The 22,245-nt window shown below is 35.6% G+C and overlaps 1 long non-coding RNA gene across 6 annotated transcripts in view; it reads right to left on the bottom strand.

The window, feature by feature from the left end:
• LOC118166609 overlaps positions 1 to 21,547 on the bottom strand; it is a 21,730-nt gene extending 183 nt beyond the window's left edge. Inside the window, exons 1-5 of one of the 6 annotated variants that reach the window (XR_004750629.1) lie at positions 20,209 to 21,547; positions 18,136 to 19,307; positions 5,478 to 5,596; positions 5,080 to 5,310; positions 2,109 to 2,229 (exon numbers count right to left, since the gene is read on the bottom strand). This is a non-coding gene — a long non-coding RNA (uncharacterized LOC118166609). Of the gene's footprint in view, positions 1 to 1,349; positions 1,750 to 2,044; positions 2,230 to 5,079; positions 5,597 to 18,135; positions 19,308 to 20,208 lie in introns of those variants that run through there. The other 5 variants (XR_004750628.1, XR_004750627.1, XR_004750624.1 and 2 more) reach the window with 5 other exon arrangements.
• Between the last annotated feature and the right edge of the window lie 698 nt (positions 21,548 to 22,245).

Genomic DNA, 22,245 nt, shown 5'->3' with positions numbered 1-22,245 from the left:
AAAAAAAAAAAAAAAAAAAAAAAAAAAAAAAAAAAAAAGAGATACCCATACACATCATGTGAGGTACTTAGAAGAACAGCTCAAAGGTGGCTTTGAAAGCATAGCTCAATCTAAAAATAAAGATAGGCATTGTATATTAATCAGCAAAAGCATAAGTTGCTCTAGATTGGCAGCTCATCAGAGGGTATTAATTTGTAACCTAAGATAGAACTGATTAGAATTGTTACTGCATAAAGTAAAAAGCGATACACTGACATCTTAAATTTACCAAAGAACATACAGGAACTCCTTTTAGCCAATTTTCATTGTATATGTTGTGCTGTCCATAACTCATAGACCTCATACTCACTGACATTGAAAATAGGATTTTTGGAAAGCTATTTTGGAGTTTTTATGACTGTGTTGGCACAGTTGCAGACACACTGCAATTTCCTGTAATTTCACTTATATTATTAAGCAGATCTAATGCTAATATGCCAGTAACATTGGAAGTGGAAAGTAAATTCTAGGCTGTTTTGTTTGCACTGAAATTACTTTTGACCACAGTAAACAAACTAAGTATCATAAGAAATTTCATACGGATGTTCTTTCAGAAAATGTAAATGAAGAAGGAAATTAGACTGTATACTATGGCAATAATAATAATAACAATAAAAGGTAGAGTCCCATCCCTGAAATTCATGCTTTCAGATTAGCAGTCATACCACAGAGGGAGAAGGTCTTATCTGAGGGAAGCGTGAGAGAGAACAGCATTTTTATAAGGCTGGCAGTGAGGAAGTAAGGTTGCATCTCTCACTTATGTGTGCAGTAATATATGAAGAACTCTGCTAAGCAAAGCAGTAGGTTAACATAAACTATTCATTCTGTAAATATTTCAGCCTCAGCCAATACTGCTGTTCACATTGTAGTATTACGACAGGTTAGAATTTGTGTTTGTGTAACAAGAGGGTCTCTCAGATAACACTTCCATTGGAATGTATCTGTATGAGAAAATATAATGCAATTCTCAGCCACAGTGTGTAGTTCTGACTCTGCCACCAAAACGGAATTTAGTACTTCTGCAACCATGCAGTTTGCCAAATTCATGACAGTTTATTCTTACAGACTGTTGGTTTTCATCATTTTAGAAAGTTAAAGTGAAGTGAACTTGAACATGAATGACTGTAGACTTTAGGCACTGAATAGACTTGGCTAGTCAAATCAGACAAAATCAGAGAATATTAACTTAAGCATTTTCTTCATATTTTGAGCAATTCCTTGCTGCAATGAAAACAAACAAACAAACAAACAAACAAACAAAAAACACCAGGAAAGGACAATAGCCAATACTTAAACTCTACGGAGAACTCTTAGGAGAGTATAGATATTTATTTGAAAAAAAAAATAAAATTATTTCAAAATCTGAATTTTGTAAGACTTGAAAGATGAGTCTATATCTGTGGTATAATTGCTTCCATAGGTCTTTCTTATCTATGAAACAATAATTGCTGAAATTCAGAGAAAGGGGCAACTCTGTTTTACAAGGTCTGTTCAAGACAAATTTTAATATACATGATTTCTGGGCTTGACTCAGTTCTCTTTGAAATCACTCCCTATCTACTTTTTGAAACAATGATACTGGTCTGAAAGCATGAAGCAATAGCTGGGCAATTAATGAATGCAGTAACCACACTCTGTGTGTCTGAAGTATTACATTCCCACTACCCCTTAGATGTTTTATAATACCACATGAAAATGAAAGAATATCCACTAATGATATGTAATTGACTGTTCAGTACACACATCAAGTCCCGCTTCCCCTGCTCCATTTTTTTTTTTTTTTTTTACTTTCTAGATAAATTTCCACTGGATTTTTTGAATGGTCGTATCATACAGAAACTGCTTCTTTTTCATTTTCTACTATTAAGCTTTTAGGCTTTGATGTATTTTTCCTTTGAAATATCTTTATTGTGCTTTTGTTTTTTTTTGTTTTGTTTTTGTTTTAGGGTGTTGTTTTTAAGTCAAAACATCTCATAGTCAAATTGATATTTTTTAGTGAAACAACATAAAAATTGTAAGTATAATTGTAATGCAATTTTTTATGTGAAGAGTAAATTAAATAAACTTACCATTTACTCAAGCTGTTGATCTTAAAAACTGAATATTTGATGGGTAACAAGCTCCTGGAAGATTCCCAATAAGTTTCTCCCATAGTAAATCTTCTTAAGAAATTATGCACTGTTAATTTATCTAGGAAAAGAATATAACAGTAACCCTATAGAAAATCTCCTCACTTTCACTTTGAAACAGCAAAAAGTAGTAAAATACATATCTGATGTGTTTTCACCCATACAACACAGAAGAACATAGCTGTATTAACAGTAAGTTTGTCTCAGTGACTTGTAATGTATTGAAGTTCTTCTTACTCAGTACATGATTCATAGACAACCAATTCTCCAGAAACAGCTAGGTTTTGCAGCAGTGTTCATTTATATTTGTTTTAAAATTCATAATTATTCAAATATTTCCTGGCCTTTTCTCTAAAATTAACGCATGTAAGTGCCACATACATCCCTCACAATCACATTTCTAACCACCTTTGCAGAGCACACTAGAGAGTCTTCGCAGCTGTGGTGGGCTGTTTCTGGCCAGCGTCTTAGTACCCCCACAGCTTCCCACTCCCCTCTATCACAGGGGCAGGAGAGGGAATAGGAAGAGCAAAAGTGAGGAAACTGGTAGGTCACAATAAATGCAGTTTAATAAGCAAAAGATAGAAGGGGAAAAAAGTGATGTAAAGGCAATCGGTCACCATCTCCCATAAAAAGAATGATACCCATTCAGTCTCTGATCAAGTTACTCTGGCAAGGAAAACAACAACAACAACAACAAACACTTGCAATTTTTATTGTTGAGCACAATATTATATGATATGGGATATAACTTTGGCCAGTTCAGGTCAGCTGTCCTGGCTGTGTTCCTTCCCAACACCTTGCTCACCCCCCGCCTACCCACTGGTGAGGACAGAGGGAGACAAAGACAAATCCTTGCTGCTCTGCAAGACCTGTTCAGCAGTAGCCAAAGAGCTTGTGTGCTACCAGCTCTGTTTTACACAAATCCAAAACACAGCACCATATGGGCTACTGTGAGGAAAATTAATTCCATTCCAGTTAGATCCAGCACAGTGTTGCATCTGAAGAATATGTGCCTTCATATGTTCTGTTTCCCTAAAACGATCATACCTAGTTTATGCTCTATTTTAAATACCACAATGTATTCTGAATTCCACCTCTACCACCACCCCCCCAGGCTCACTATAAACTGGAAAATATGAATTGTATTTACACATCAACACAAAATGAAAAAGGCTCTTAAAAAGTTATGAGCCAATGCTCAACTACTGACTACATGTTTTATGATGAACTCCGTAGTACAATTACTAGATTACTCCCACCTAGCCCAGAAAAATAAATAAATAAATAAAATAAAATAAAATGAGAGCTCCTAAACATTTGTTTGCAATAGGAAGAATAATAGATCAAAACAAAGTTAGCAGCAATAGTACATTTTTACATTATATACTGTGACATACAGAATATTAAAATAATTTCTGCCTTTGAACTAGCTGAAGCTGGTACACTTTATTTTTAATTAGACATACTATAGCATTCTGCTTCTGGTAGTGTTAAATAATCTTTAACATAACCTACTCCTGACTGTAAACTGAATACAAATATATTCCCTACTAGGCACTAAACCAGCGTGGATTTTTCATGTTTTTCCAAAGAGATATGCAAGGATAGACAGAGAAAGGCAGGAGGAAACCAGGCCTTTTTGTATTTCAGTGAATGCTGAGCTTTGAATTCCAAAAGCAGAAATATATACTCTGAAAGGGCAACAGATGCTTGAAGGGCCCCCTCCATGCCTGACCGGTGGGAGCTGAGCTCTTGAGGAACAGATCCTAGGCCAGCATGAGGGAGTGGAGGTGCCTGCCATTTCTGACCTGGACAGACTGGGAATGGTGTGGCCTACCCACAGACCCTGTTAAAGTCCTGTAAATACCCACTGCATCTTTACTTTGGATGCAACAATTACTGACAATGTTTTTCTTTTACATTTATTTTTTGTTAAATTGTTTCTATAGTTTGGAAGACAGATGGTGTTTACCACCCTTTTTTTCTTCCCCTTCAGAAATGCCCATGTTCAAACAGTACTTTACTGAGCCAGTTTGAAAGGCAGATGCCAGATAAAAAGGAAAGTCATGTTTAGTCTCCTAGGTGATCACTACCATTATATAGAAATATTTAAATTGAATAGCTTGGCAAATGTAAGAAGCATCTACCTATTTTATTCAGCCAGTGAAAATCCTACAGCAGTAGTAGTACCCAGTATTCCTGTCAGGTCACGTCTCATGTAAAAAGAAAGAAACATGACAAGAGTAGGCTAATGTGATCTCCCAGGCTGCTCTTCCTACTTCTTCTGATTTTTCCTTTGAATGGGATATCTGTTAGAGATTTTAATGTTCCTTCACTTTCTTTGAAACAAGAGTGAATTCAGCCCAACAATAAAACAAACACAGAAAAGAAAAGGTCGAATCACAAGGCACATAGATTTAATTTAGATTTTAATTTAGATAAGATACTGATTATTTTCTCAGACACAGGGCTTCATGATGCTCAATCTGAAGCAAAATGCATGAACAATTATAGACATTTTAAACAAACAAATTCCACAGATTTCCAGAGAGGGCTTACAAAGCTTCTTGGTGTTGTTATTCTCTCTTTCATGGCAATGTTGTAAAAAACAATCCTGCTGACAAGGAAATGTGCTATGAATGAACAGAAAGATCTCTGCTTTGTCACACACAATAGGTGCCCTCCAGGCTCTCCTTATTATAGAGGGAACCTCACAGTTTCTCAGTAATAATGATATTGAAAATATAGAATACTCACCATGTGAAAATATGAGATACTCCCCATATCTTGCACTTCCTAAATAGTTTATGAGATTTTTTTTTGGAGCATGCTGCCAGTCAGTTAAACTCTCAGGACAGTTTACAGAATCCAGTCATTAATTCTCACAGTTACCAAAATCCCAATTTACCTGTTTTCTTGTGAGGTAGAAAATGGTTCTATTTTTGTAGGCAAGCAAAGGGATGCTGATGGTAAAGACTTCCACAGCTCCTGGAGCTAGTCCCCAAAACACAGCCAGTGGATAAGGTGAATGGAAGAGGTCTCTTCCACCCTAAATGCACACACCCTAAATCCACATTTGAGAGGTCACAGAAATACATTGACAACAGCAGCACAGAGACAGGTATGCTACATCTTTTCCCTTAAATTTGATAAGAAATGTAAAAAGGCACATTAATGCATAAAGCTCAAGCACCAACTTTCACATCTTTTCCCAATCCTGCCTGCCCCAAACCCTGGAAAGAGCCTTTTTACTCCCAGAAGCCTGGTTATTATTTCAGTAACATTCAGCAGCCATGTCTTGGTTACTCACTATCTTAACAGTGTCTCATTAATCACTCTTATATTCTCCAGGTCCTAAAGGGCTGACTGAAAATCTTCTTCCACCTGTCCTGGAGTCCCATAGTCTTTTTAAATTACTCCATCTGCTGAAGAGATTCAAAGAAACTGTGATGAGTATAACTGCAAACAAGTATACGCTATTCTTAAGAATAGTGCATCAAAGAAATACCATCGAATAGCACATTCCAGAAACAGAAATCGCATTACTACTTGGACTCCATTGTAAACAATACACTGAAGAAACAGAAGAGAATGAGAAGACAGACAACAACAGAGTCCTCACCCATAGCTCTTACTACCTAAGGAGTCCATAAAAATTGTATTACACTGCATCAAGGCTGAATGTGTCCTTTATACTTCCAGAGAGTCTTTGCTGCCTTTGAAGGTATTATACTCTGCCTCAGATAAAACAATGAATCCACCTCTAACAGCTGAGCAAGGTAAATAATTTTATAAATTGTTTACAGAGATTTCAAGAACACTCTTTGGTTGTCTGGAAATGATTTTTTTCCAGGCTAAGTCAACATATACTGGATTGATTCTATAGTTTGTGAGTATGTCTGAATACAGTATATTTCTGTGTCAATGGTAGCATCATACCAATCTTAGGTAAATAAATATTGTCACAGAATGGCTGACATAATATATTTTGAAGACCTCGTCTTGGTTTCTTCATCAGTTACACTGTCATCATTTAAAGAGCTTAATCACATCACAGAAAGTTTACAGCATTATATGTAAATCTATTCTTACAATCGCAGCCTCATTATGTAGTACTCTACTTCTGCTCTGTCCCACAAAGCTGACTGGAAAACAGGAGATGGAAAAAAAACAGTGCACACTGGATGCCGGTCTTGATTTCTGTATAAGCACAAATATTTGTGAAAAAAAAAAATCAAAATTGAACAAAAGGAATTTGCATTTCTGATATGGAATAACTTAACCAAATATTCTGTTGTGTTGATGCTGCCAGTGTAATCACAGGAGCATGAAGGTATTAGCATAGTTGTATTAAGAGGTAACATCTTTCATAGAAACAATCAGTACAGGAAAAAAAAAATATATTTTTTGAATATCATTTTAAAATTCATAAAAAATAAAATTAATTTAAAAATAATATTTTAAAATGTTTAAGACATTCATTATAGAAAAATAACAAAACTTTAAACATTGTATTTTTAAAATGTGATTGATAATAATCATTAAAGTTTTATAAGATTGTACAGGTACAACAAACATAGAGCCATTTCTCTGCACAGCATTGTAGTACTCATAAGTTTTGGAAAGCCAACATAGGAAGATGCAGAAAAGGCTTATGATTTTTCCAAACATGAAGAAAGACATTGAAAAAATATATTTTTATATTGAACTCTTTAAAATGTAAAAAAGAAAGAGGGAGTCATAAGAAATGACAGATGTTTATACATTGTCTGAGGCACTTTCTGTTTAGCTATTGATAGAAGACATTTCAAGTTAAGAATTTTTCTCCATTCTGTCAGGAAACACCTTAACTTTCACATTTACATAAACATGAACTTTTCTGTGTGTTAATCAAAGTGTGCAGTTTCACTGTTGTGAGCAATATCTTAATGGGGTGGTGGGAAACAGGGAAAATGCAAGGGCCTCTATCTCTCCATTAGCTTGTCCTAAATGTAGAGAAAGTACCACAAAGAATGCCAAAACTTAAGTGGTTTTAAAACCAGTTAATCCTTGGCAACTTTTCTGAATCACTGTATTTAAGAAAAATGAATTACTGTATTTTTCCATGAAAGAACTGATCAAGACTGCCTATTTCCCCCAGAAATAGGCATAAAATACACACACACACAAACCCAAACCCAAACAAAACAAAAACAAAAACCCAGCCTTAAGAACGCTTGAAATTAATTTGGGCTTCATTTAGTAACTTACATTATTTGCAAAACAAACACAAATGTACACATAAAAAATGTGTGGCTGTTATAATCTAATGAAAGTGTGATACTTAAGGAGATATATATATATTATTATATGAGTATGTTTTGAAATACAACATGCATATACTGAAATACTGCTGTAGTAGACAAGGTAGATAACAGCATGAGGAATGTTTCTGCTCCCTTATTTTGCCTTTCATGGTAGTGTATATCTCACCATTGTCTGCTTTTTGGATTGACAGCTACAGTAGATGATCTGTAAGTTTTCTTGGCATGAGTTCTTAAAGTCTTGAAGACATTAACCTAAATATGAAATATTAAGCAGATCACAATTTAATGCTTTCCAATGAAAAGTGTAAGTCTCACCTGGATACTTTCTCTCCTGGAATGATCATTTCATAAATTGAATATATATAAAAGCAATAGTGATCTAGAAGCTTGCTGCAGTGTTCCCTTTTGGGGTGAAGGCATACTGTTTATCTCAAGGTGAATGTTGTGTTTTAAGCACTTTAAGTTCCTGTTGAAGACAGAGAGAATTTAAGTACTTCATGGGATTAAGGATCAAGTACCATATCACAGTTCTCAATGGACCTGAGATGTAAAATTGAGATCCTGACTGTTTGTGCCTGGGTTTGAACACCTCCCCCGCTTTTTTTCCTCCCAGGATTACAGCATCTGAATATTATGCTTCACATTCTGGCTATCACAGAGAGAGCAGGAAACATGACATTTGTGTCAAGTCAGAAACTGTCCCAAAGGTGGGCAGCAGCACAGAGTTGGTATTCCAGTTTGAGTCCATATCCCATTTCAGATGATTGAGGACTCTAAAACAGTTCCTGCTGAGGGGAGTTTAAAAAAATAAAAATAAAAAGGCAAGAAAAAGATGTACAAAACAGGTAACCTGCAAGATTCATATTTGAGTTGTATAGAAATGAATCAATGGTGGGGCTTGCAGTACCATATTGAAAAAAAAAAAAAAGAAAAAAAAAGCACAAACAAACAACAACAACAACAACAAAACTATTTCAACTGCACATACAGTATCTTGTTTCCATCTTCCAGAGGTGACATCTAAACCAAAGAAAAACTGCAGCTATCTGTAAAGAGAGCAGGAACAAGTATTAGCACAAATCTCAATCCCAGCTACAACTATGACAATGTAATAAGATTTCCCTGAGAGCCAGGTTTGAAGCCATATTTCCACGTGGTCCTTGGTTCTCTACCATACCATAGAAATTCACAGAGTCCCAGCTCCGTAAATTGAATTTTTTAAAAAAAAAGAAATAAAAAAAATAAATCACAATAATGTTCTAATTCTCAAAGAGAGTATGGGATTCTTGATGGAAATTAGCCAAACTGCTTGTACAATGTTAAAAGAAGAATATCAAGTTTGCTTTACTCTGCCAATGGAGCGATTCAGTAAATTAACATGCAAAGAAGAATTTAAGCATAAAAGTCCAAATGTTATACAGATACTTATTTCAGATAATAGTGTTTCTCTGAGAGAAACATATTGAAGTAAATACCTCCTAATTCTTCTGGAAATTCAGTGTAGGCATCCTCCATCCACTGTTACCCATCTCAGTCCTGGACTCTGTAGATTTTCACTCATTCCAGGGAAGTGTGGGTATGCAGCTGAGTTTGTGAATGCTACTCCTGAAACTGAACTCTAGGCACAATAATGCTGCCCATGGTTCACCCATGTCCTTTTGTGGATAAAAACATTTTGCAGAAATGTAGTTGTTTATCTCAGTTAAAATATCCCCACAGTCTGTAGAGAAAACATTTTCATAAGAAAAACTCAGAGGAAAGGAGGATGTCAAGAACAAAATTATCTGGAGATGCTTTTGGATCCCTTTTCTGAGGCCTTCCTTAGTCCTAGGTGTTTCTCCTTTTATGATAAAATAATGTTAGCATATAGAGAGAGAAAAAAAAATCTGCCTTTTCACCCCATTTTTACCTTCTGGAAATACTGCTTTGAGTTTACAAAACCCTGTTCTTCCTTCTAGTCTAAAGATTTAATCAAATATATGTTCAGAAAAGGTGACTGAAGGAACAAAAATGAAAGATCAGCAGTCCTATTCACTGTTCATTTTACACCATGCTCAGCTGAAGAAAGTTATTATCACTCTGGTAATATGTGAGATTAGTGTTAGGAAACATTTTAGGGTTGTAACCTCAATTCAGCCAGACTGAAGTTTTTAAAGTAAAGAGTATATTTTCAAAGAATTTGCGGGAAGCATGTTCACTCCAGAAAATGAAAATGAATTTTCACAATTCCATTAAGTTAGAGATAATATACATCACATTCCTATCAGAATTTAACTTTCTTTTGTAAGTAAGTAAATATCTTCTGCCTATGGGTTTATAAGAAGCAATGTTTGCTCATAAAGGGTAGGTGTTTACCTTATCCTACTTATGAAGTGAAGTAGAAAAAAAAAAATGCCCTAAAGATGTGTCTGAAGCTCCTCATGATGTCTAGCCTGGGGTTTTGCAATCTGTTCTCCTGTTTAATATTTCAGTAAATATCACTTTGTTTCACCTAAAGCAAGACAAATTTCAGTCTCCACTGCAATTGATGGTTGCCAGGGGGTACGTACACAGCATCAAGTGTGAGAGAGTGCTAAATCATGAGCCTATGGAATTAATGGCAACATCTAACTTTTTAGCAGATGGAAAATGCTGCAATAAGGCTCTGTACACTGCCTCGTCTCTTAAAGGTTCAGTCTGTTAATGGGACGATATGCTACTGAAATACTTCCAGATCAAGTATGTACCACCACAATCACATCATCTTCACCATTAGTCTCCTCATTTTCATGCCTAATGTTTCTTAATGCATTTTTAGAGCCAACAGACCCCTTCTGACCATCTACACAGAGACAAAACACTAGAAAATACTGTCATAAATATTACCTTAAATTAACATCACCAGAAGCTATGACAAACTGCAAGAGCTGTATTGATTTCAATGCTAATCTACACAAGTACCAGGTCTAGCATATTGACTTCCACGACGACCAAGTATTTCTAATTTCACCCATGAGCACTCTAATTTCTAGGATCCACTGTGTTGGAACTGATATTCTTAATTCTGATCAATGGCCTGTGATATTTTTAGTTCCTGACTCACTTCAATATTTCCTACTTTATGGGTGTAAATTATAATTTAAGACTGATTTCTAGGAATACTTGTATTTGTATCTTTGATGCATATTTAAAAAAAAACAACTGTTCCACCAGTGAAATTTTATCAATGTAGTTCTTGAAAACTACACACTATAATTGAGAAAAACTCTCAAGTACAAGACAATACACTAATTTTTATTTCAAGTGGGACAATTTTCTCTGAATCTCTGAAAAACTCAAAGATCAACAATGACATTGTCTTTTATATTACTATCCGCTTTTGTATCTGCTCTGTAGTCTTCTCACCATACCAGCCACGTTACCAGGCTGAATCGCGCCATCTACTTAGGTCTTTAATGGCTACTGAAAATATTTAAGCTAAAGTTCCATGGACTTCCCGAATTCCTCAGGAAACTGGGTAATGATGGCCAATGCTTTACATATCAAAGCAGTAAAAAGAGTGTGAGAAGGCATGTTCATTCACAGGGACAACATGAGTGAGCTGCTGAAGAACTCCATGGACTGGACAAGAAAGAGTGGAGCTATTTATTCCTGTCAGGCTTCACCGTACTGCAAATGTTTAAGTTTACCCTGGGATGAATAAATTATCCAACTCACAGTATATTACAATTGAAAGGGGAGTATCTAATTGCTGGAAAGCAGATGGCCTTACCCTTTTGAGTATGCCTGACAAGAACAAAAAAATTACTGGCCTGCAGCCATATTCCCATAGGCTGCGATCTTGTCAGATTCCATCAGCCAGGGAAAATTGGATATGATGACTGGTCACTAATAGAATTTTTCAAGGCCAAAGTGTTGGGTTTTGTTGTTGTTGTTTTGTTTGTTTTAAAATCAGTCTAACCACATCTGCACACCTTGAAAGGAAAAAAAAAATTCCACCGTCATTGTTTTTGTACTGGGTTACTGCATTGCTTATGGTACTGGCTTATCCACATCTGTGTTAATTGTCACAAATAGTTTAAACATTCTTGTTTCATTTTTGTTGAAAATACTTTAATTGCATTATTTTATTGATAAATAATTAATTGGAAATATAAAAAACTAAGAGTCTGAAATGAGAAAATGGGTTATCCTGACTTTATAAAAGATCAAGCATCAAAATAAGCAAAGTATTCTAGTATGTTTCAGAGTGTCATACTGATATATTGACTATTATGAGAACCAACATCTCCAGACAAATAGGTTTAGAATATGTTGTTCTCTTTATAGTTATGTTAAATTTTTACAATGACATTGTACAGTATATCAAATGGTCGAGTATTACAGAGGTGAATGATGGCAAATCAAATAATTGAATTTGTAATGTGGAACATAAATGGCTTAGAGTTATAACTACAAAAAACTGTTGAAACAGAAAAAGCTGACATCATCTTTTTACAAGAAATTCACTTAAGAGAACAAGATGCTATCAGCAGAACACCTTGGATAGGAAGAAGTCAGCAAAATAGCTTTGCACAAAACAAGAGTTCTTTCAACTTGGTAATTTATATCTAACAAAGAAGATTTTCTGACTGTTAAATATACATGGAAAGAACAGTCCAGTTTTAGTTAACATATAGATCTAATTCAAATAAAGCATCCTTCAGAGTACAGGTTACTATCTAATATTTTGACAAGTGTTCCAGTGGAATACACAGTTTATGGCTGACCTTCCTGGTCTGTCTACATACAAGTTTGAACATAGCATGGAAGAGTCCAAAACACGAGGAGGGACAGAGCGAGAGTGTGTGTCTTTGGATGAGTTTCTGGAAGAGTTCTCATCTCCAGGGAAAGAGGCAAGCATATTTCTGACATGCAGTCAATGTTTTATTTTGTTGGAATTAAACTTTGGAAATATATTAATTCCTATGTTTAAGATTGAGCAAGCTCATGAAATCTGTGAATAGCTTTCTCTCTTCTTCCTTTGCCCTTCAATGCATGCCTCCAACTAGTCCCTATATGTAGTGAAAATGTCCCTTTCCTCCATATAGTACAGGTGATGTTGACATAGCTGAATGCTCCATTATTCAGTACTTGTCTTTCTTTCACAGGTAACTCAGAGATGTTATCACTTTGGCATATTTGTACAGCATTAGTGGTCTACAGTCTCCTCTTGAGGCCTAATATATGATTAAAGCTATGGGAGAAGGGGAGACAGAAATCCTTGCCAGTGCTCTTCAAGAGAAAGTTGTTAATGCTCCCAACTCCTTGAAATTAATCTGACAGGAAGAACTGGAAATCACCCAGCAAGAGATATCCTTGTGCAGTCTCAGGAAACACAGGAGTACACTGTAGCCTTTGCTGTCAAACACAACTTAAACAGGACCACTCGTGTGAAGCAACACTCCTTCAGTCTAATAATCTTGCTGAAGTCAAATATCCCCCTCCTGGGAAAAAGTATTCTACAGCATTAATAGCAGCAACAAAATTAATTCCAAAATCATTCTAGAAGGTTATCTGTAGTGTAATCTTTGTGCTATTTCAGCCCTGATTAAGATGTCTTTGGAGAGATGTTCAGAGATTCCCCCAAGTCAATGGGCTGAGGGGGCAGCAATGTGGGAGTCAAAACCAACTCCAGCACCAAAATCATCCCCTCATTGCAGTGAGCTTCTTCCCCTATATCTAACATATCTCCTGTCCTGTACTATATTTAGTGCCCTTCTTTGGCAGAAAGCTGCCCCAATGCGGCAAGTGACATTTTTGTACTGGTTTAGTATTCTGAAACAGGACATCCCTGGCCAGCACAAACTGCAGAGAATATACAAGACAAGGAACACAAACCTGAGGCCAAGGGCAATAGGGATCGTGGGGTCAGTCAGAGGCTAGAGCAATTTAGGCTCTAACTGCAGTTGTGCAGCCGGAGGCACAGATTCTGAGGATGTGCCAGAAAATTGCAGACAGAAAAAGGAGAGATGGGGAGGTGGAAGGATTTTTCTGGTCTGGCACCTGCTTGTCCATTGAACATTGTATTTTTCCCCTTTGTATTATTTTCCTGAAATTTAATCATATACTACACAAGGAAATTATGTAGAAAATCTGCAAGGTGAATAATGTGCTATACTATGGTGAGCATAATACCATGAAATTTTGGGGAACTAAAGCCCAACAGATATGCATAAATTTCCATTTAACAGTTTTAAAATGTCCTTGGTCATCAGTCCAATAGAATTAATGTTTTTATATGTTCCTTCTTGCTACATTTAAAGCTTTTTCCCCTTCCTATTTAAAATATATAAGTACACGCAGAGAATAAAAATAATTTTACATTTCTAGAGTAGGCTGTCCTTTTCTTATTCTCTGCATTAGAAGTCAACTTAGCTAAATAACTTTGCACACACACTGCTAGGTCCTGGCATTAGCTAAGAGTTTTTGCTAAATAACATTAGATTGTGGTATGCTGTCCTGATAATATGTCAGGAGTGATGACATTAATGGGCCACAATGCCCTTCAAATTCATTTTATAAATATTTTTAACAGCAGTGATGCAATTCTGCTGAGCACCGTCTAATAAAATATTTCATTATTTCAGGACATAACTGGTATCTTATTAGCTGGCCGAGTAAGCAACTTCAGTTTTAAAAAATGTTTATCAGTAGCACTTTCAGCTGGTATTATCTTTTTCATGTTCAGGCTATATAGTGACTGCACTTTAAAGTGTAAAGGACCTGCCACAGGCTTTTAAAGAACTGTATCTCCAATTCCAGCAAGTGCTACACCCACATTATAAGCATCCTTAGGGGGCTGAGCCAGCAGCTCAGAAAATAGAAAAACCCACTTGCTTTCATGAACATATTTTCATGGGCCCCTTTTACCCTCACCTTGCATATTGGGAGCAGTGCCAGGTGCCCCTCTGAACAGTTGATTTAGGTGATTCTTCTACAAGCAGTGATTCCTTGCCAGCCAAAATACCAACACCAAGATGGTAGTAATGTCCTAGAGAAACAGTGATGAAATCTGGAGGCAGAAAAAGACTTGAAGAGATTTTTTATTGTTCAGTTTTAAGCAAGGTACTTTTCATGTATACAGTTCACTGTGAAAATAAAAGAAAATAAAATTAAGAAGATTACAGCTACTAAAAATAAAGATAGGGTGGTGAGACACTGGAACAGGCTGTCCAGAAAAGCTGTGGATGCCCCCTCCCCAAAGGTGTTCAAGACAAGGTTGGATGTGCACCTGGACAACCTGATCTAGTGGGTGGCATCCCTGTCCAGTACAGGGAGTTGGAATTAGATGATCTTAAAGGTCCCTTCCAACCCAAGCCATTCTATGAAGATGGCAATTTGATGACACACGTTTCTATTTCTACCCTTTGAGTCAAATATCTGACTTCTTCCAAAGTTCACATTGAACAACCATTTATACTGTTTATATACAAGCATGCAAATCATTCCAAACTCTAAAGAAGGAAACTCAAGACATAGATTTATCTCCTTGATAAATTCTGTGCAGAGAAGATATATCACAGCCTTGCCCACAAAGAGATGTCACTGCACTCAGAAACATCTAGCAATATGAATACAAACATGCAGGTTATCAGTTTGGCATACTATAGCCTGAAATTAGGTTTGTGGTTTAACTAATCACGGGTACTGACAGAGTCTCCTAATGAGCTGTTTATATTAAGCACAAACACATTATACAGGAGGAAAATTGCAGTTTGTAAATACCAGCTGATGTTCAGACAAATAACTAACATTTCAGAAAATCAAGTTTTACTTTGAGTACTGATTAGTTATGTTTATTAATATCATGGCTGAAAATCATCATAACATTTCAATCATCCACATTCATATAATAGCTATTGCAGATTAAAAAGTTCTTTTTTGAGTTCTAAGAATTAGAAGAGCGTAATTTTATAAAATGTTTTAATAAATACTCAGTTAAATAAAAGTAATACATCCACTTCAGTAGGATTTCTAGTATTTTATTTATTTCCTACAAGTAATCAGGTTAGAAAAATTTGTTTTGTGATAAGCTTGACAAAAAAAAAAAAAAGTCACATAATGTGAATACTCATATAACAAATCCTAGCTATAAAAGTAATCAATTTTTAAAGTCCTTTGTGGATTTAAGAGTCTTCCTTCTTGGGAAAGGAAATAATTCTATGGCTGTTTTCATGGGGGGAAAATGTGAGGAACTGGTCCTGAGAAGCTAAAAATTGAAATATGTTCTTTAACTTTTTTTTTTTTTTTTAATTACAAAGTAGTATTCTTAAAAACTAACAAACAAACAAACAAACAACAAAAAAACACTTTTGCAGATTAGCTGAATGCTATATTGACTTTACAATAAGGTTCTTAAAATTTGTTGCCTATTCAGGGAGGGATCTCATCAATGTTTGTAAATACCCAAAGGGAAGGAATAAACATGACTGAGCCAGGCTCTTTTCAGTGGTGATCACTGACAAGACAAGAGGAAATAGGCACAAACTGGAACACAGAAGGTTCTTCCTGAACACCAGGAAGCACTTCATTGTGCAGGTGACAGAGCACTGGAACCAGTTACCTAGGGAGGCTTTGAAGTCTCCCTCCCTGGAGATCTTCAAAACGTGTCTGGACATAGTCCTGGGCAACTTTCTCTGGGTAGGGCCATTGGACCTTCAGAAGTCTTTTCCAGCTTCAAACATTGCATGAGTCATTGTGAATTATTGTAAAACAACTGTGTTGCTTAAAAACACACATGGAGTTCGGGAAAGAGAAAGCTCTTCATCTAAGTGTGCAGTATGAAGTGAAGTTTCAAGGGGCTACTCATTCCATCTGAGAGTTTAAATCACTACACATACCTGTATGCCAAAACCATGCAAGTGTACTGGCATTTGCCCAGTGCCTATGCAGTGGGGCGCTAGATCTGTGCCAGGTGGGCAGCTAACACCGGTCTGCTCTTGGTTAAGTCCTTTCTGAATTAGGAACTCAAAAGGCCATTTGACTCATGAGAATCACACTTGTGTCTCTAGTACACTCTTGATTCAACATAGCTTTCCATATTTATGTATCACTGTGCCAATAGGGGATTCATACTTAAATAGTAAAATAAATCTACATCTAATAGCCTTGAAATTACAGAAGGAAGAAATGTTCTTCTAATACTGAAATATTATCTTTGCAGCTTTCTAGGCATCTGTAAACTCCATTCACTCATAAAATTCAGTACCTTCTAGAATGAGATGAACAGCTGCTCCACACATACAGTCCTTTTAGAAAAAGGGTCTAAAAATAACATACTCATGGCTACTGAGATAAGTTTAAATAGAAGACTGTAAATGTAACTGAATTTGTCCAGGACACAGAGACATATACACCCAAGGCTTCAACCCACCAAATCAAGACAATCAACAGTCCACTATAAACAATGGATGCTTTGTAGAAGAGATTTCAGCATCAAGCAGAAGAATGAGAACATATTATTGCCCCAAATGTTTTAACAAACTATTTCTACGGAACAAACTAGTATTTTAAATTTGTACCTAGAAGTGAATTATCAAGGCTGATTTCTGCTTCTTCAAAGACAGAAGCATATGAAGATGTATTTCTGCCAGCAAAGTCTTAGTAACAAATAAGAGAGATATCTCCACTGTAAGGTTCTATAGTGAGCCATGAAAATGAAAAGTTCGGTGAATTATACCCAGGTCAAGCCCATGCATTACCTTCTGAGGACAAAGCATGGTGTTCAAATGCTGTGTGTCAGCTGATCATTCAGAGTAAAGAATTTAATAGATGAACTTTGATCTAGTGCCATACCTTTCAAAACTGACTATCAACACTGTTTCACCACAATTTCATCAGTGTTATCCATGTCATTTAGTAAGCCTAAAAATAACATAGAACTTAGAATGATACAGCGTTTTTAAGCATGCATTAATAACATAAACCTAACAAACAGATTTAATAAAAGAAATTAAGCATTTGCAGAAAATAATTTTAATTCAGTAGTTGAAATATAATTTTAGACCAACCTGCTGACAGAGGTCCAAAATGTGTTACCTAAATCCACATGTAGATGGTCCTAAACTGGCAGTCTTTGTTTTTACCCATGCTTAAACCCATTGGGTGCTTAAGGAACCCATCACCTCAAAAAATCTTGTCACATATTTGTGCTTACTTTCTAAGAGTATCTTTATGGGAAAAAAAAAAAAAAAAAAGCTAAAAACATCTAAAAAGCTAAAAATAAACAAGAAATATTACATCTTCATACACATCATTCACTGAATATGTTAATATGTGCATATTTTCATATTCCTTGTTCCTGCATAAATTAAGAGTCCCAAATTTCTAAAGCAAATTTATTAAACTGAAACATAGAGAATTAAAGAATTCATCAGGGTGGTTTTACAGATAAAATGATAAAAAATGGAAAAGAGTAAAGTCATGATAACTCTGTTTCACTAACTTAATGGAGAATAATTTGAATCAAGTAATAAGGTGCAGATGAAACTTCTTTACAGTAATTTAGGGTACCAAATTATAATAAAAAAATAGCTTTATATATATATATATATAAAAACCACTTAGATATTATAATATGAAAAAAACACATCCACTTACTTAAACATACGTTACAATTGTGATAAAGACCAGGTTACCTTTTTGGAATGAAGTAATCTCCCTCTTCTCACAGTAAAGTCAGCAACAAGGATTACCTCTGCCTTCAATGAAAGCAAGTCTTGTAGCAAATAAACCCTTGCTACACAGAGTTGTATAGTTATCAAGCCAGGCTAGGGCTCAGCAGACATTGTAGTAATACAAAGATGGGGAGAGTCACCAGGCTATCTACAGGGTAGTAAGTGGGTCTCTGGGGCAGCTGACTTGCCCCTTCAGGGGTCCAAGCCATAAGAGCAAGAGGAGCCCAACTACCAGTGAGGAGACCACAAGAGAGTGAGGACAGTTGGTGCTTATTCTTGGTAATCAGCTCCAGCAAGCTGTACTGAATCACTGCCAGCCTGGTCATGTTAAGAGTATGTTTTATAAGTCAATGGGAATGTCTGCAAGGAAACAACTTTTTAGATTTGCCCTGAAATGTTTTTGTTTGTTTGTTTGTTTGTTTTTTGCTTTGTTTTCTCTTTTGAAAAAAATACTATTTTAGGATGAAGCAAACAAATACTTAATGGGATTTAGTTTCAAAAAGCACTTAAAAGCACCATTGCAGTCAGTGGTAGTACACTTTATCTTGGCATTTTCTTTGAATTCCAGGTGCCAAACTGCCTTTAAAAGTCTGGTCTTAAACAACTAAGTACAATATAATGTTGCTTAAAATAAATGTGATTCTGGTTATTTGAACACTACTCTTACTAGGACTCATTGCATGGACCATACTTTCTTTTCCTTGATGAGCTCAAACCATCTGGAATCCCACAAGCCTTCTCAGCTCAGTGCAACTTAAATCCACATTGAAACTCTCCATACAACCCTAGGCTGTGACTACAACAAGCAAGCAAGATGAAGTAATAATGGCTTTTCTTTTTGGGAAGAAAACCAAAAAGATAAACTCTCAAGGTGTGCATTTGTATCCTCATAGTGGATACAGTGCCTCAGGAGAAGACCATCACTCTGGAGACAGAAACAATTAATCTTCATCTTATTTGGAGCAAGTTACTCAATGTTCTGTCAGAAGGGGCATATAGGTATCAAGAAGATGGGACCAAGACAGGCCACAGAGCCATCTGCTGTCTCTCCTCCTTCATATGGCAGACTCATGGGACCTAATTTCTCTCATCATCTCTATCAGATCATTCTGCATACTTGACCTCTCCGACCTCTTGGTCCTTGAAAAAAAAAAAAAAAAACAGTTAAAAGTTATAATATTTTATAATCAAGTATCATTTCTTTGTAAGCTTATTATTTTTAATGAACCAGCTGTAATATTTCATAACATCTAGAAAAGCTGTTTGATTCAGACTCCCTTACCAAATCATGCTTTAGGTTATTTGGAACAAAGGTCTTGTTTCAGGGTCATTTTACTTTCAATTAAGTAAAACCATAGATAGAGAGTTAAAGGTAAGTCACATTCCAATTCAACCAGCAAAGAATTGCAACAAATAAAATTCCCTAACCCAAACTTCTTAAGAAAACTACATAACCCCTTTACTAGGATATAGCCTGAGGTATAAAACTAAAGCTTTGGCTTTCATTTCATATACACTGAAACAGAATGTGGTTAAATACATGTTCTGGAGCCTTGGGTATTTGTTCTTAGATTACTTTGTGATAAGCTCGGTATTTTTGATGCAAATGAGTTTGCACCAACATTTACCATTTCCAGCCTTAAAAGAAACATCAGGACTCACGAGGACAGAAACAAAAACTTTGCAAATGTTAAAGGAATAAAGCATCTGGCAGAGACTTTTAACATGCTGGAGAAGAACCTATCCCACTGGACAACACCATTTTGTTGTTGGAAAAATATTTTATTATTATTATGATTATTTCTTCTTCTAAAGCATTTCATAGACTGTAGGCACACACTGGAAGAAGTAGGGAAGAACTATGTCCTATTCTAATATACAGTTAAATATCATAATTTTAAAAGAGGTGAAGACAAATTATACTTTCTCAATCTATTTACAGACAATTTCATCTAAATAAAGATTTCCCTCCTTCACATGAAAGCAGAAATCAAATTCTTTTCATCTACTACTTCCTGCTGTTCTCCTCAAAACCCTTACCTGTGGTCTGTGTGATCCACAATAATGGGCAGTATGGATGCCAGAGAATGTAGGCACACCCCTTTGAGACTCCAAAGAACATTCCTTGAAAAGACAAAGTTGCAAAGGTGTACCTGTTGGTGGAATTGACCTTCGTCCTCTGGACCAAACTTCTGGACAAGAGTACTTTGAGCTCAGAAGGACATTTTTGGGAATAAATAAATAAACAAACTTGTTACTTAAGGGCAGTTAAAAAATTTAAAGATGCTAAATTGCATACAAAGTGAATTTCTAACTCACACACAGAAGTGCAGAGGCACAAAAGAACAATTTTAACTGCTGGGATAGAGAGGCGGAAATCCAGATACCCAGCTCCAGGGTCTTTAAGCTATCACTCACTAACTCCAGCCCTGACAAAGCCCTGGCAAGCTACTGCTTAAAATGAGCAGTAATGAAGGAAACTGGGGCTGTGCATCAGTGCAGAAATAAAAAGAAAGAATAGCAAACTGTGAGGGGAGTGAAGGAGAGAATTGAGTATCTACATATGATAGAGAGCATTAACATGACAACCACAAGAGCACAGCAAACTATACTAATGAATTATGCTGACATTTGCACAAATTTTCCAATCCTTTATAGACATAAGTGGAAGTTTCCTGAAAAAGTAATGGGAAAGTACTAGAAATGAAAGAAGAGACAAGCTAGATTTTTAATTTTTTATCATTATTAATCATCTATTGATCATATATTTTTCCATCTATTTCAAAAATACTGCACACACCTCTGACAGAAAAAAAATCACCCAAAACCAGAGGAGAAAATTCTGTCTTACTTCTGTCAAGGGTACATGTAACTACCCTTTACTTCTGCCTAGGTTTTTCAAGTTGTGAAGTCTGGCTGCAGGTTTCCTTTTCACTGTGATGGCCAGGGGACTTTTGAATGCATTAGCCAGAAACCAAGAGAGTTTCACTCTCATTTGGTATAAGTGAAATATAAAATGAATAATAAATATGTTGGTTTTTGTTAACTCGTAAAAAGTGAGCCAACATTTTCTTTTAGAAGCACTAGAAATCATATCCCATGTTTTTCTGGAGTTTAGAAAATGATTTTGTCATTTTGGGGCACAGATCTATATCACATAAGATAGGACATCTCAGGTTATTTTATAGAAGGATTCAATTCTGTGTACCAAGAATCAGCTGGAGTGGAAAGGAAATGAATAGGACAGTTCAAGCTTTGTTTGGAGCATGTACCCAACATGATAAAGATATCTGGAGCATCCACCATCATTTATTTCAGGGGCTGTGTCAAACGCTTACTATTCATCTTGTTTAGGTGATCAAATTTTATATGTATGTTTATGGGGGAAAAAAGCACATTTTGCATGCATAATTCATAATGAGTTCTTAATTCTACAAAATTGTATGCATGTAAGTCATATACCACTGGACTAGAGCTGGCTTAAATATTTGAATACATTTTAAATACAATTTAGGATGAAGAGAGTACTGGGAGACATAAGTGTTGGAGAGCTTCTATTTCAAAGAGAAAAAAATCTTTTCCATAATATCTTAACCAAACTATTATCAAGATATTTAACAAATGTAGCTGTTAACTGTTTACCTTTCCTGATAATAATTGAGTGATTAAGCATGGTGAAATTAATTTTCGATCTCACCATGTTTCACAAACAGAATTGTGAACTAAGGCTAAGTTTTTGTGCTAAAAGGAGTAATGTTATGTAACCAAAATGATTACATTTACAAATTTTACAAGATAAGAATAAAAAACTGAAATCAGTAAGGAAAAAAAGGCCACTGTGATAACATAGAAAGGTGCAAAAATGAATTTTTGATTCTTTTTATACTTCTCATCATTACAACTTTATTCTTAATTCTGATGTGATTATCTTGCCTGTTGCAAAAACACTTGGTCAATACAGTTTGAAAAGACAACTTGTGGTCATACTGAATGTGCTGCAAAATTAATATATTGAATTACTCTGTCAAATTGTCACCATTTCTACTAGGTCATTTGTGGAAAATAGAAAAA

This window comes from Oxyura jamaicensis, chromosome 4 (assembly GCF_011077185.1).
Source record: "Oxyura jamaicensis isolate SHBP4307 breed ruddy duck chromosome 4, BPBGC_Ojam_1.0, whole genome shotgun sequence".
NCBI classification, from domain to species: domain Eukaryota; kingdom Metazoa; phylum Chordata; class Aves; order Anseriformes; family Anatidae; genus Oxyura; species Oxyura jamaicensis.
This window is presented reverse-complemented; position numbering and strand designations above follow the sequence as displayed.